The sequence below is a fragment of the Perognathus longimembris genome, chromosome 16 (assembly GCF_023159225.1).
Source record: "Perognathus longimembris pacificus isolate PPM17 chromosome 16, ASM2315922v1, whole genome shotgun sequence".
Lineage (NCBI taxonomy): Eukaryota > Metazoa > Chordata > Mammalia > Rodentia > Heteromyidae > Perognathus > Perognathus longimembris.
The window spans coordinates 30,074,646-30,091,280 of record NC_063176.1 but is presented as its reverse complement, the minus strand read 5'-3'; the positions used below and the strand labels follow the sequence as shown (position 1 = coordinate 30,091,280).

The 16,635-nt window shown below is 39.8% G+C and overlaps 1 protein-coding gene across 1 annotated transcript in view; it reads right to left on the bottom strand.

Annotated features, from left to right (window-relative positions):
- Nucleotides 1–16,635, bottom strand: part of LOC125364517 (5-hydroxytryptamine receptor 5B-like) — a 194,157-nt gene that overhangs the window by 27,361 nt on the left and 150,161 nt on the right. The window lies entirely within an intron of this gene.

Genomic DNA, 16,635 nt, shown 5'->3' with positions numbered 1-16,635 from the left:
TCGGCCCCACACGCACCATGGGGCTTCCCGACTCCCTGGAAAAACTAAAATTAAAATGCAGCTACTGCGTGTGCTGGCAGAGAGCTTGAAAAAGAGGTGATGTCCAGCTTCTGAGCCAGCTCTAGTCTACCCCCAACACACCCAACTTTCCGCCATCCCACCCCAACACCACCCTCACCCTCACTGAAGACTTAAGTCCTCCAAGTTCAGGTGGGAGACTTGGGGGTGTGGGTGTGATTTCTCCCTGAAGAGGATATGAACTCAGGGCTTCCAGCATGCTAGAATCTGAGGATGAAGCACTCTACCACTGAGCTACACTCCCAGCCCAGGAGTGGTAGATTTATTTGCTTTTCAAGTACTGCTTTTGTTTTTATTTTTAAAGTATCATTAAGTAGTTGTACATAGGAGGTTCAATTCAATGTATCAGTGCTTGAGTACACGCATTCTGATCAGAGTCGCCTCTTCCATCGTTCTCCTTCATGTCTCTCAACCCCACCCTTGAGATACCCAGTTCCACTTTCACATGTGCACATTGAATATTATGACTGCGTTGGCCCCCTAGTTATTTTATAGACCCTTCAGCAAAGGGAGAAAAAACTTAGGTGACAGTATCTTCCCTCTCTACCAACTCCCTCTACCAAAAAAAAGTTTCAAACTTTTTTTTGTACCAGTCCTGGGTCTTGAACTCAGGGCCTGGGTGCTGTCCCAGAACTTTTTACTTTTTTGCTCAAAGCTAGCACTCTGCTACTTGAATCACAGCTCTATTTCTGGCTGTGTGTGTGTGTGTGTGTGTGTGTGTGTGTGTGTGTGTGTGAGAGAGAGAGAGAGAGAGAGAGAGAGAGAGAGAGAGAGAGAGAAACTGGAAATAAGAGTGTCATAGACTTTCCTGCCCAGGCTGATATCAGTCAAAATCCATCAGTGCCCTGCAATTTCCTCCATTTTCAAATATGAGAAAATTGTCTCAGATTGAGTCGCCCAAAGTATACAAGTGATAAATCAAGCAGCATAAATAAAAAGTGCAACTATGAAGATAATATATAGCAACAGGGAAAGTGTTAAGAGAAATTGGCCACATAAAAACTGGTGTTAGGCAGAAAAATTTATATAGAGAGGTCCAAAAACAGAGAATTAAAAACACGCTTGGCATTCAATGGTGCAGTATGAACATCTGTATGTTTTAATATTTTTGCTCTTACTTTGAGGATTGTTCAAAAATAGAGTTTAGACGTTAAAGTATTTCAAAGTTTAATCTCTGTTTTCTTCTCTTTCTCCTTTTCATTATTTCTTTATTCTATTCTTTTTCTTGTTTTGCATGTGTGAATGTGCACAGACGCTGCTACTAGGGATAGAACTCAGGGCTTGGGTACTATGCCTTTGGTTTTTCAGTCAAGGCTGGTGCTCTACCATTTGAGCCACAGCTCCACTTCTGGCTTGTTGTTGGTTATTTGCAGATTGAAAGTCTCTAGCATTTGTCTGTCCAGGCTGGCTTCAAATGTCAATCGTCAGATCTCAGCCTCCTGAGTGCCTAGGATCACAGCCATGAGCCACCAGAGCCCAGCTCCACTTTCTTTTCAATGATTCATTTCATTGTGTTAATTTTCTCAGAAGCTTCCAGAATCCAGCTGCTCTGGGACCAATATCAAACCATGTTCCCCGAACACTTCTGCTCTGAGTGTGTCATCTTTTCCCTCTTCTAACCCAGCTGTTGACACTCATGCTCACTGCAGTTAGGCCAGCCTGCCTGGAGATCCAGCCCTCCCTCCATCCACCAGCTCCTTCTCAACACCTTAGGGAACATCCCTAGCATCTCCTGTAAGTCTTTCCTGGACACCATTTCCCCCAGTTTCTAACCTTATCATCAAGCTAAACTTCTTGTAAAGTCCAAATGTTTTTACTTTGACTCCTTTGCAAGTTGGTTTTTATGTCTTCTGAGTGTGCTGTCATGTTTGTGTAAGCTAAGGGCTGTTGTGTCTGGTGTGTAGAGTGTAGAAAGTGCGGGCTTGTGAGCACATGAGGAAGGAAGAGCAAGGCCATTGGTGGAGTGTCTTACTTTCAGAAAAGATTTCCCAGGCGCCATGGGCATGGCCACTGGGAAAAGAGGGGCAGCCAGCCAGTCACTCCACCTGCTGCAGCCTACACAGCCTTCTGCAGTCTTCTACTGGGCAGAGTGTAGAGCCCACTGGTTCTACTGAGCACTTACACGACCAGCTAGTTATATTCTTGTTATCTATTCCACTCTTGGAACAAAAGAAATGCAGCTTTGGACTGGTTTCATTATGCACTTTAAATAAAACTCTGAAGCTGGGCATTCATGGCTGTAATCCTAGCAAGAAAGTCCATGACACTTTTATTGCTGATAATCACACACACACACCACTCACACACACACTCACACACACATGAGAGAGAGAGTGAGAGAGAGACAATCCAGAAGTGGAGCTGTATCTCAAGTACGAGAGGGCTAACTCTGAGCAAAAAAAGCACAGGGACACTGCTGAGGCCCTGAGTTCAAGCCCTAGGATGGGTACACACACACACACACACACACACACACACACACACACACACACAAGGCAATTATACTTGCCATGAGACTGTTATGGAACTAAAAGTAGAGCCACTATCTCAGGGTGAAGTAAGTGTTCAGTAAAAATGACTAGCCCCTCATGGTAATTTATAATATTACAGATAGATAGATAGATAGATAGATAGATAGATAGATAGATAGATAGATTAGATAATAGATAGACAGACAGATACATAATATATAGATCATAGTTAAAGCCAGCCTGGGCAGAAAAGTTCCTGTGAGACTGTTATCCAATTAACCACTACAAACCAGAAGTGAATCTATGGCTTAAAGTGGTAGAACACTAGCCTTGAGCAAAAGAGCTCAGGATAGTGCTTAGGACCTGAGTTCAAGCCCCACAGTCAACAAAATACTAATAATGACCATCCCTATTCTTTTAATTTACTTTTATTGTAAAGGTGATGTACAGAGGAGCTACAGTTAGGCAAATAAAGTAATGAGTACATTTCTTGTTCAACATTGTTACCCTCTCCCTTGTTTTTCTCAGGCCCCCTAAATCCTCCCTGCCCCCGCAAGTTATAAGATTCATTTCCAACTTAGTGTCTTGGGAGTATCACTGTTGCATTGGTTCACTCTTTTTCCTTTGTCTCACTATTTTGTTATTCCCCTTCCCTTCTCCAACTCAGACAAATGTATATACAAGACACAGGTTACCAAAATCAAAAACAGTGACAAGGCGATAAGCCAAAGGGGGAGGTTGTAAGAAAGAAAGAAAGAAAAAAAGAAATTACTCACCCAGTACATTAACAAAAAACACCCTCTTCTTTCCATATTTGGAGTTCATTTCCATTAACATCATTTCATATGGTCATATGTACCTAGCCATTGAACTATTGTGATCCTCTGCTAGGACTATCCTAGATATATACTAATTATTACTAATGAAGGAAACCATAGAGCCTATGTTTTTTTTTTGGGTCTGGCTTTCTGCACTTAGTATGCTTTTTTCCACGTTTTTCCATTTCCTTATCAATAAGGCAATATCACTCTTTCTGATGGAAGCATCAAATTCCATTGTGTATATATACCACATTTTCTTGATCCATTCATCTACTGGTTGGTAGATGGTTGGTGATTCCATATCATTGCCGTTTATCACTAAATACATCCACTGAGAATAGGAATAGCAGTAGCTTAGTAAATTAAGTACTTCCTGGTATGGTTATTGTACTGGAGTCTCCACAAAAGAATCTGTTTGTGGTGAGGGAACAGAGTAAAAAGCTCATTTAGGAACGACACTTATGAAGGTGGTAAGCAGCTGTATATCAGGGAGTATCCCTTCTGAAAATAAGAACAGCTGGAGACTGTTAAGGTAATTACATCTAGGAAAGGTTACTGTACTGGAAACTCCTCAGAAGAATTTGATATGTTATGAGGGAAGAGAGATAAAAGCTCATTTAGGACTGACATGAAAATACTGGGTAGGTAGCTGATTATCAGTAAATATCTCCCCTGAGAATAAGAATAGCAGCAGCATAGTAAATTAAGGACTTCCTGGTATGGGTAATGTACTGGAAATTCCTCAAAAGAATCTCCATTTTGGTGAGGGAAGAGAGATAAAAGCTCATTTAGGAACTACACTTACGAAGGTGGTAGGCAGCTGTATATCAGGCAATATCTCTTCTGATAATAAGAACAGCTGTTGCTTGTTAAGGTAAGTAGTTCGGGGAAAGGTTAATGTACTGGAAACTCCTCACACATATCTGCTCTGTGGTGAGGGAACAGAGAAAATAGCTCATTTAGGAACTACACTTACGAAGGTGGTAGGCAGCTATATATCAGGGAGTATCCCTTCTGAGAATAAAAACAGCTGGAGTATGATAAGGTAATTAGATTGAGGAAAGGTTAATGCACTGGAAACTCCTCAGAAGACTCTGATTTGTGGTGTGGGAAGAGAGATAAAAACTCATTTATGAACTAAACATATGAACGTGGTACGCATATCAGGAAGTATCCGTTCTGAGAATAAGAAAAGCTGCTGCTTGTTAAGGTAATTAGGTCGAGGAAAGGTTAATGTACTGGAAACTCCTCAATTGAATCTGATGTGTGGTGAGGGAAGAGAGATAAAAGCTCATTTAGGAATGACACGAACATTCTGGGTAGGTAGCTGTTTATCAGTAAATATCTCCCCTGAGAATGAGAATAGCAATAGCATAGTAAATTAAGTACTGCCTGGTATGGTTAATGTACTGCAAACTCCTCAATAGAATCTGCTTTTTGGTGAAGGAAGAGAGATAACACCTCATTTAGGATCTACACTAACGAAGGTAGTTGGCAGCTGTATATCAGGCAATATCCCTTCTGAGAATAAGAACAGCTGGTGCTTGTTAAGGTAAGTAATTCGTGGAAAGGTAAATATACTGGAAAATAATCACAAGAATCGGCTTTGTGGTGATGGAACAGAGAAAAATCTCATTTATGAACTACACTTACGAAGGAGGTTGGCAGCTGTGTATCAGGGAGTATTCCTTCTGAGAATAAGAACAGCTGGAGCTTGTTGAGGTAATTAGATCGAGGAAAGTTTAATGTACTGGAAACCCCTCGGAAGAATCTGATTTCTGGCGAGGGAAGAGAGATAAAAGCTCATTTAGGACCGACATGAACATACTGGGAAGGTAGCTGTTTATCAGTAAATATCTCCCCTGAGAATAAGAATAGCAGTAGCTTAGAGAATTAAGTACTTTCTGGTATGGTTAATGTACTGGAAACTCCTCAAAAGAATCTGCTTTGTGGTGAGGGGACAGAGAAACAAGCTCATATAGGAACTACATTTACGAAGGTGGTAGGCCGCTGTATATCAGGGAGAATCCCTTCTGAGAATAAGAACAGCTGGAGCTTGTTAAGGTAATTAGATCGAGGAAAGGTTAATGTACTGGAAACTCCTGTAAAGAATCTGATTTGTGGTGAGGGAAGAGATACAAAAGCTCATTTAGGAATGACATGAACATACTGGGTAGGTAGCTGTTTATTAGTAAATATCTCCCCTGAGAATAAGAATAGCAGTAGCTTAATAAATTAAGTACTTCCTGGTATGGTTATTGTACACGAGACTCCTCAAAAGAATCTGCATTGTGGTGAGGAACAGAGTAAAAAGCTCATTTAGGAACTACACTTACGAATGTGGTAGGCAGCTGTATATCAGGCAATATCCCTTCTGATTATAAGTACAGCTCTTGCTTGTTAAGGTAAGTAGGTCCTGGAAAGGTTAATGTACTGGAAACTCCCCACAAGAATCTGCTTTGTGGTGAGGGAACAGAGAAAAAAGCTCACTTAGGAACTACACTTACGAAGGTGGTAGGCAGCTGTATATCAGGTAGTGTCCCTTCTGAAAATAAGAACAGCTGGAGCTTCTTAATGTAATTACAGTGAGGAAAGGTTAATGTACTGGAAAATCCTGAATAGAATCTCATTTGTGGTGAGGGAAGAGAGATAAAAGCTCATTTAGGAACGACGTGAACATACTGGGTAGGTAGCTATTTATCAGTAAATATCTCCAATGAGATTAAGAAGAGCAGTAGCTTAGTAAATTAAGTACTTCCTGGTATGGTTATTGAACAGGAGACTCCTCAAAAGAATCTGCTTTGTGGTGAGGGAACAGAGTAAAAAGCTCGTTTAGGAACTACACTTACGAATGTGGTAGGCAGCTGTATATCAGGGAGTACCACTTCAGAGAATAAGAACAGCTGGAGCTTGTTAGGGTAATTACATCGAGGAAAGAATACTGTACTGGAAACTCCTCAGAAGAATCTAATTTGTGGTGAGGGAAGAGAGATAAAAGCTCATTTAGGAACAACATGAACATACTGGGTAGGTAGCTGTTTATCAGTAAATATCTCCACTGAGAATAAGAATAGCAGTAGGTTAGTAGATTAAGTACTTCCTGGTATGGGTATTGTACTGGAGACTCCTCAAAAGAATCTGCTTTGTGGAGAGGGAACAGAGAAAAAAGCTCATTTAGGAACTACACTTACGAAGGTGGTAGGCAGCTATATATCAGGTTATATCCCTTCTGATTATAAGAACAGCTGTTGCTTGTGATGGTAAGTAGTTCGTGTAAAGGTTAATGTACTGGAAACTCCTCACGAGAATCTGCTTTGTGGTGAGGGAACAGAGAAAAAAGCTCATTTAGTACCTATATTTAGGAAGGTGGTAGGAAGCTGTATACCATGCAGTATCCATTCTGAGAATAAGAACAGCTGGAACATTTTAAGGTAATTCGATCGAGGAAAGGTTAATGTACTGGAAACTCCTCAAAAGAATCCATTTTGTGGTGAGGGAAGAGTGATAAAAGCTCAATTAGGAATGACATGTACATACTGGGTATGTAGCTGTTTATCAGTAAATATCTCCCCTGAGAATGAGAATAGTAGTAGCCTAGTAAATTAAGTACTGCCTGGTATGGTTAATGTACTGGAAACTCTTCAAAAGAATCTGCTTTTTAGTAACGGAAAAGAGAGATAACACCGCATTTAGGAACTACACTTACGAAGGTGGTTGGCAGCTGTATATCACGAAATATCCCTTCTGAGAATAAGAACAGCTGGAGCTTTTTAAGGTAAGTAGTTCATAGAAAGGTTAATGTACTGGAAAATCCTCACAAGAATCTGATGTGTGGTGATGGAACAGAGAAAAAAGCTGATTTATGAACTACACTTGCGAAGGTGGTGGCAGCTGTATATCAGGGAGTATCCCTTCTGAGAATAAGAACAGATGGAGCTTGTTAAGGTAATTAGATCGAAGAAAGGTTAATGTACTGGAAACTCCTCAAAAGAGTCTGATTTGTGGTGAGGGTAGTGAGATAAAAGCTCATTTATGAACTACACTTACGAAGGTTGTAGGCAGCTGTATATCAGGCAATATCCCTTCTCATTATAAGAACAGCTGTTGCTTGTTAAGGTAAGTAGTTCTTGGAAAGGTCAGTGTACTGGAAACTCCTCACAAGAATCTGCTTTGTTGTGCGGGAACAGAGAAAAAAGCTCATTTAGGACCTACAATTACGAAGGTGGTAGGCAGCTGTATATCAGGGAGTATCCCTTCTGAGAAAAAGATCAGCTGGAGCTTGTTAAGGTAATTACATCGAGGAAAGGATACTGTACTGGAAACTCCTCAGAAGAATCTGATTTGTGGTGAGGGAAGAGAGATAAAAGCTCATTTAGTTACGACATGAAGATACTGGATAGGTAGCTGTTTATCAGTAAATAACTCCGCTGAGAATAAAAATAACCGTAGCTGGGCTGGGGATATAGCCTAGTGGCAAGAGTGCCTGCCTCGGATACACGAGGCCCTAGGTTCGATTCCCCAGCAAGACATATACAGAAAACGGCCAGAAGCGGCGCTGTAGCTCAAGTGGCAGAGTGCTAGCCTTGAGCGGGAAGAAGCCAGGGACAGTGCTCAGGCCTTGAATCCAAGGCCCAGGACTGGCCAAAAAATAAATAAATAAATAACAGTAGCTTAGTAAATTAAGTACTTCCTGGTATGGTTATGGTACTGTAGACTCCACAAAAGAATCTGCTTTCTGGTGAGAGAACAGAGAAAAAAGCTCATTTATGAACTACACTTAAGAAGGTGGTAGGCAGCTGTATAGCAGGGAGTATCCCTTCTGAGAATAAGAACAGCTGGAGCGTGTTAAGGTAATTAGATTGAGGAATGTTTAATGTACTGGAAACTCCTCAGAAGTCACTGATTTGTGGTGAGGGAAGAGAGTTAAAAGCTCATTTAGGAACTACACATACGAACGGGGTAGGCAGCTGTATATCAGGCAATATCACTTCTGATAATAAGAACAGCTGTTGCTTGTTAAGGTACGTAGTTCGTTGAAAGGTTAATGTACTGGAAACTCCTCACAAGAATCTGCTTTGAGGTGAGGGAACAGAGAAAAAAGCTCATTTAGGAAAAACACTTACGAAGGTGGTAGACAGGTCTATATCAGGGAGTATCCCTCCTGAGAATAAGAACAGCTGTAGCTTGTTAAGCTAATTACATCGAGGAAAGGTTAATGTACTGGAAACTCCTCAAAAGAATCTGATTTGTGGTGAGGGAAGAGACATAAAAGCTCATTTATGACCAACATGAACTTACTGGGTAGGTTGCTGTTTATCAGTTAATATCTCCCTTGAGAATAAGAATGGCAGTAGCTTAGTAAATTAAGTACTTCCTGGTATGGTTATTGTACTGGAGACTCCTCAAAGAATCTGCTTTGTGGTGAGGGAACAGAGTACAAAGCTCATTTAGGAACTACACTTACGAAGGTGGTAGGCAGCTGTATATCAGGGAGTATCCCTTCAGAGAATAAGAACAGCTGGTGCTTGTTAAGGTAATTAAATCGGGGAAAGGTTAATGTACTGCAAACTCCTCAAAAGCATATGATTTGTGGTGAGGGAAGAGAGATAAAAGCTCATTTAGAAACAACGTGCACATACTGGGTAGGTAGCTGTTTATCAGTAAATATCTCCACTGAGAATGAGAATAGCAGTAACTTAGTAAAGTAAGTACTTCCTGATATGTTTATTGTACTGGAGACTCTTCAAAGAATCTGCTTTGTTGTGAGGGATCAGAGAAAAAAGCTCATTAAGGAACTTCTCTTAAGAAGTTGGTAGGCAGCTGTATATACGGAATACCCCTTCTGAGAATAATAACATTTGGAGCTTGTTAACGTAATTAGATCCAGGAAAGGTTAATGTACTGGAAAATCCTCAAAAGAATCTGGGCTGGGGATATAGCCTAGTGGCAAGAGTGCCTGCCTCGGATACAAGAGGCCCTAGGTTCGATTACCCAGCACCACATATTCGGAAAACGGCCAGAAGCATCGCTGTGGCTCAAGTGGCGGATTGCTAGCCTTGAGCGGGAAAAAGCCAGGGACGGTGCTCAGGCCCTGAGTCCAAGGCTCAGGACTGGCCAAAAAAAAATAATAATAATCTGATTTGTGGTGAGGGAAGAGACATAAAAGCTCATTTAGGACCAACATGAACTTACTGGGTAGGTTGCTGTTTATCAGTAAATATCTCCCCTGAGAATAAGAATAGCAGTAGCTTAGTAAATTAAGTACTTCTTGGTATGGTTATTGTACTGGAGACTAATCAAAGAATCTGCTTTGTGGTGAGGGAACAGAGTACAAACTCATTTAAGAACTACACTTACGAAGGTGGTAGGCAGCTGTATATCAGGGAGTATCACTTCTGGGAATAAGAACAGCTGGTGCTTGTTAAGGTAATTAAATCGGGGAAATGTTAATGTACTGCAAACTCCTCAAAAGCATCTGATTTGTGGTGAGGCAAGAGAGATAAAAGCTCATTTAGAAACAACGTGCACATACTGGGTAGGTAGCTGTTTATCAGTAAATATCTCCACTGAGAATGAGAATAGCAGTAACTTAGTAAAGTAAGTACTTCCTGATATGTTTATTGTACTAGAGACTCCTCAAAGAATCTGCTTTGTTGTGAGGGATGAGAGAAAACAGCTCATTTAGGAACTACACTTAGGAAGGTGGTAGGCAGCTGTATATACGGGAGTACCCCTTCTGAGAATAAGAAGAGCTGGAATTATTAAGGTAATTAGATCCAGGAAAGCTTAATGTACTGGAAACTCCTCAGAAGAATCTGATGTGTTGTGAGGGAAGAGAGATAAAACCTCATTTATGAATGACATGAACATACTGGGTCGGTAGCTGTTTACCAGTAAATATCTCCAGTGAGAATGAGAAGAGCAGTAGCTTAGTAAATTAAGTACTGCCTGTTACAGTTAATGTACTGGAAATTCCTCAAAAGAATCTGCTTTTTGGTGACGGAAGAGAGAAAAATGCTTATGTAGGAACTACACTTACAAAGGTGGTAGGCAGCTGTATATCAGGGAGTATCCCTTCTGAGAATAAGAACAGCTGGAGCTTGTTAAGGTAATTAGATCGCGGAAAGGTTAATGTACTGGAAATTCCTCAGCATACTCTGATTTGTCGTGAGGGAAGAGAGATAAAAGCTCATTTAGGACAGACATGATCATACTGGGTAGGTAGCTTTTGATGAGTAAATATCTCCCCTGAAAATAAGAATAGCAGTAGCTTAGTAAATGAAGTACTTCCTGGTAGGTTTAATGTACTGGAAACTCTTCAAAAGAATCTGCTTTGTGGTGAGGGAACAGAGAAAAAAGTGCCTTTAAGAACTACACTTACGAAGGTGGTAGGCAGCTGTATATCAGGGAGTATCCCTTCTGAAAATAAGAACAGCTGGAGATTGTTACGGTAATTAGATCGAGGAAAGGTTTATGTACTGGCACTCCTCAAAAGAATCTGATTTGTGATGAGGGAAAAGACATAAAGCTCATTTAGGAATGACATGAACATACTGGGTAGGTAGCTTTTTATCAGTAAATATCTCCCCTGAGAATGAAAATAGCAGTAGCTTAGTAAACTAATTACTGCATGGTATGGTTAATGTACTGGAAATTCCTCAAAAGAATCTGCTTTTTGGTGACGGAAGAGAGATAAAACCTCATTTAGGAACTACACATACGAAGGTGGTTGGCAGCTGTATATCAGGCAATATCCATAATGAGAATTAGAACAACTGGAGTTTGTTAAGGTAAGTAGTTTGTGGAAAGGTTAATATACTGAAACTCCTCAAAAGAATCTGCTTTATGGTGAGGGAACAGAGAAAATAGCTCATTTAGGAACTACACTTACGAAGGTGGTAGGCTGCTGTATATCAGGGAGTATCCCTTATGAGAATAAGAACAGCTGGTGCTTGTTAAGGTAATTAATTCGGGAAAAGGTTAATGTACTGGAAACTCCTCAGAAGAATCGGATTTGTGGTGAGGGGAGAGAGATAAAAGCTCATTTGGAACAACATGAACATACTGGATATGTAGCTGTTTATCAGTAAATATCTCCAATGAGAATAAGAATAGTAGTAGCTTAGTAAATTAAATACTTCCTGGTATGGGTAATGTACTGGAAATTCGTCAAAAGAATCTGCATTTTTTTGAGGGAAGAGAGATAAAAGCTCATTTAGGAACTACACTTACAAAGGTCTTATGCAGCTCTATATCAGGCAATATCCTTTCTGATAATAAGAACAGCTGTTGCTTGTTAAGGTAAGTAGTTCATGGAAAGGTTAATGTACTGGAAACTCATCACAATAATCTGCTTTGTGGTGAGGGAATAGAGAAAAAATCTCGTTAAGGAACTACACTTACGAAGGTGGTAGGCAGCTGTATGAGAATAAGAACAGCTGGATCTTGATAAGGTAATTAGATCGAGGAAGCGTTAATGTACTTGAAACTCCTCAGAGGAATCTGATTTGTGGTGAGCGAAGAGAGATAAAAGCTCATTAAGGAAAGACATGAACATACTAGGTAGGAAGCTGTTTATCAGTAAATATTTCTACTGAGAATAAGAATAGCAATAGCTTAGTAAATTAAGTACTTCCTGGTATGGTTATTGTACTGTAGACTCCTCAAAAGAATCTGCTTTGTGGTGAGGGAACAGAGTAAAAAGCTCATTTAGGAACTACGCTTACGAAGGTGGTAGGTAGCTGTATATCAGGGAGTATCCCTTCTGAGAATAAGAACAGCTGGAGCTTGTTAAGTTAATTACATCGAGGATAGGTTAATGTACTGGAAATTCCTCAGAAGAATCTGATTTGTGGTGAGGGAAGCGAGATAAGAGCTCATATAGGAACAACATGAACATACTGGGTAGGTAGCTGTTTATCAGTAAATATCTCCACTGAGAATAGGAATAGCAGTAGCTTAGTAAATTAAGTACTTCCTGGTATGGGTAATGTACTGGAAATTCCTCGAAAGAATCTACTTTTTGGTGAGGGAAGAGATATAAAAGCTCATTTAGGAACGACATGAACATACTGGGTAGGTAGCTGTGTATCAGTAAATATCTCCACTGAGAATAATAATAGCAGTAGCTTAGTAAATTGGGTACTTCCTGATATGGGTAATGTACTGGAAATTCCTCAAAAGAATCTGCTTTTTGGTGAGGGAAGAGAGATAAAAGCTCGTTTAGGAACTACACTTACGAAGGTGGTAGGCAGCAGTATATCAGGCAATATCCCTTCTGATTATAAGAACAGCTGTTGCTTGTTAGGTAAGTATTTCAAGGAAAGTTTAATGTAATGGAAACTCCTCAAAAGAATCTGCTGTGTTGTGAGGGAACAGAGAAAAGAGCTCATTTAAGAACTATAATTACGAAGGTGGTAGGCAGCTGTATATCAGGGAGTATCCCTTCTGAGAATAAGAACAGCTGGAGCTTGTTAGGTTAATTAGATTGAGGAAAGGTAAATGTACTTGAAACTCCTCAAAAGAATCTGATGGGTGGTGAGGAAAGAGAGATAAAACCTCATTTAGGAATGACATGAACATACTGGGTAGGGAGCTGTTTATTAGTAAATATCTCCTCTAAGAATAAGAATAGCAGTAGCTTTGTAAATTAAGTACTTCCTGGTATGGTTATTGTACTGGAGACTCCTCAAAAGAATCTGCCTTGTGGTGAGGGAACAGAGAAAAAAGCTCATTTAGGAACTACACTTTCGAAGGCGTAGGCAGCTGTATATCAGGGAGTATCCCTTCTGATAATAAGAACAGCTGGAACTTCTTAAGGTAATTAGATCGAGGAAAGGTTAATGTACTGGAAACTCCTCAGAAGAATCTGATTTGTGGTGAGGGAAGAGAGATAAAAGCTCATTTAGGAACTACACATACGAAAGGGGTAGGCAGCTGTATATCAGGCAATATCCTATCTGATAATAAGAACAGCTGTTGCTTCTTAAGGTAAGAAGTTCGTGGAAAGGTTAATGTACTGGAAACTCCTCAAAAGAATCTGCTTTGTAATGAGGGAAAAGAGATAAAGCTCATGTAGGAATGACATGAACATATCCAGTAGGTAGCTCTTTATTAGTAAATATCTCCCCTGAGAATAATAATAGCAGTAGCTTAGTAAATTAAGTACTTCCTGGTATGGACAATGTACTGGAAATTCCTCAAAAGAATCTGCTTTTTGGTGGGTGAAGACAGATAAAAGCTCATTTAGGAACTACACTTACGAAGCTGGTAGGCAGCCGTACGTCAGGCAATATCCCTTCTGATTATCAGAACAGCTATTGCTTGGTAAGGTAAGTAGTTCGTGAAAAAGTTAATGTACTGAAAATCCTCAGAAGAATCTGCTGTGTGGTGAGGGAACAAAGAAAAAAGTTCATTCAGTACCTACACTTACGAAGGTGGTAGGTAGCTGTATATCAGGGAGTATCCCTTCTGAGAATTAGAACAGCTGGAGCTTGTTAAGGTAATTAGATCGAGGAAAGGTTAATGTAGTGGAAACTCCTCAGAAGAATCTGATTTGTGGTGAGGGAAGAGAGATAAAAGCTCATTAAGAAGGACATGAACATATTGGGTATGTAGCTGTTTATCCATAAATATCTCCCCTGAGAATAAGAATAGCAGTAGCTTCGTAAATAAGTACTTCCTGATATGGTTATTGTACTGGAGACTCCTCAAAAGAATCTGCTTTGTGGTGAGGGAACAGAGTATAAAGCTCATTTAGGAACTACACTTACGAAGATGGTAGGCAGCTGTATATCAGGGTGCATCCCTTCTGAGAAAAAGAACAAATGGTGCTTGATAAGATAATTAAATCGGGGAAAGGTTAATGTACTGGAAACTCCTCTGAAGAATATGATTTGTGGTGAGGGAAGAGAGATAAAAGCTCATTTAGGAACAATGAGAACATACTGGGTATGTAGCTGTTTATCAGTAAATGTCTCCACTGGGAATAAGAGTAGCAGTAGCTTAGTAAAGCAATTACTTCCTAATATGTTTATTGTACTGGAGACTCCTCAAATAATCTGCTTTTTTGTGAGGGAACAGAGAATAAATCTCATTTAAGAACTATACTTACGAAGATTTTAGGCAGCTGTATATCCGGGAGTATCCCTTCTGAGAATAAGAACAGCTATAGCTTGTTAAGGTAATTTGATAGAAGACAGGTTAATGTACTGGAAACTAAAAAAAATCTGATTTCTGGTGAGGGAAGAGAGATAAAACCTCATTTAGGAATGACATGAACATACTGGGTAGGGAGCTGTTTATCAGTAAATATCTCCACTGAGAATAAGAATAGCAGTAGCTTTGTAAATTAAGTACTTCCTGGTATGGTTATTGTACTGGAAACTCCTCAAAAGAATCTGCCTTGTGATGAGGGAACAGAGTAAAAAGCTCATTTAGGAACTACACTTTCGAAGGTGTAGGCAGCTGTATATCAGGGAGTATCCCTTCTGATAATAAGAACAGCTGGAGCTTCTTAAGGTAATTAGATATAGGAAAGGTTAGTGTACTGGAAACTCCTCAGAAGAATCTGATTTGTGGTGAAGGAAGAGAGATAAAAGCTCATTTAGGAACTACACATACGAAAGGGGTAGGCAGCTCTATATCAGGCAATATCCTATCTGATAATAAGAACAGCTGTTGCTTGTTAAGGTAAGAAGTTCGTGGAAAGGTTAATGTACTGGAAACTCCTCAAAAGAATCTGCTTAGTGGTGAGGGAAGAGAGATAAAAGCTCATTTGGAACAACGTGAACATACTGGATATGTAGCTGTTTATCAGTAAATATCTCCAATGAGACTAAGAATAGCAGTAGCTTAGGAAATTAAGTACTTCCTTGTATGGTTATTGGACTGGAAACTCCTCAAAAGAATCTGCTTTGTGGTGAGGGAACATAGTAAAATGCTCATTTAAGAACTAAACTAACCAAGGTGGTAGGCAGCTGTATATCTGGGAGTATCCGTTATGAGAAGAAGAACATCTGGTGTTTGTTAAGGTAATTACATCGGGGAAAGGTTAATGTACTGAAACACTTCATAAAAATCTGATTTTGGTGAGGAAAGAGAGATAAAAGCTCATTTGGGAACAACATGAACATACTGGGTAGGTAGCTGTTTATCAGTAAATATCTCCCCTGAGAAATGAGAATAGCAGTAGCTTAGTAAGTTAAGTATTGCCTGGTATGGATAATGTACTGGAAATTCCTTAATAGAATCTGCTTTTTGGTGACGGAAGAGAGATAAAACCACATTTAGGAACGACACTTACGAATTTCGTACGCAGCTGTATATCAGGCAATATCCCGTCTGAGTATAAGAACAGCTGTCGCTTGTTAATGTAAGTAGTTAATGGAAAGGTTAATGTACTGGAAACTCCTCACAAGCATCTTCTTTGTGGTGAGGAAACAGAGAAAAAAGCTCATTTAGGACCTACACTTACAAAGGTGGTAGGGAGTTGTATATCAGGGAGTATACCTTCTGAGAATAAGAACACCTGGAGCATGTTAAGGTAATTAGATCGAAGAAAGGTTAATGTACTGGGAACTCTTCAGAAGACTCTGACTTGTGGTGAGGGAAGAGAGATAAAAGCTCATTTTGGAACTACACATACGAACTGGTTAGGCAGCTGTATAACAGGCAATATCCCTTCTGATAATAAGAACAGCTGTTTCTCGCTAAGGTAAGTAGTGCGTGGAAAGGTTATTGTACTGGAAACTCCTCACAAGAATCTGCTTTGTGGTGAGGGAATAGAGAAAAAAACTCATTTTGGAACTACACTTACGAAGGTGGTAGGCAACTGTATATCAGGGAGTATCTCTTCTGAGAATAAGAACGGCTGGATCTTGTTAAGGTTATTAGATCGAGGAAAAGTTACTGTACTGGAAACTCCTCAGAAGAATCTGATTTGTGGTGAGGAAAGAGAGATAAAACCTCCTTTTAGAACGACATGAACATACTGAGTATGTAGCTGGTTATCAGTAAATATCTCCACTGAGAATAAGAATAGCAGTAGCTTAGTAAATTAAGTACTACCTGGTATGGGTAATGTACTGGAAATTCCTCAAAAGAATCTGCTTTTTGGTGAGGGAAGAGAGATAAAAGCTCGTTTAGGAACTACACTTACGAAGGTGGTAGGCAGCAGTATATCAGGCAATATCCCTTCTGATTATAAGAACAGCTGTTGCTTGTTAAGGTAAGTAGTTCAAGGAAAGTTTAATGTACTGGAAACT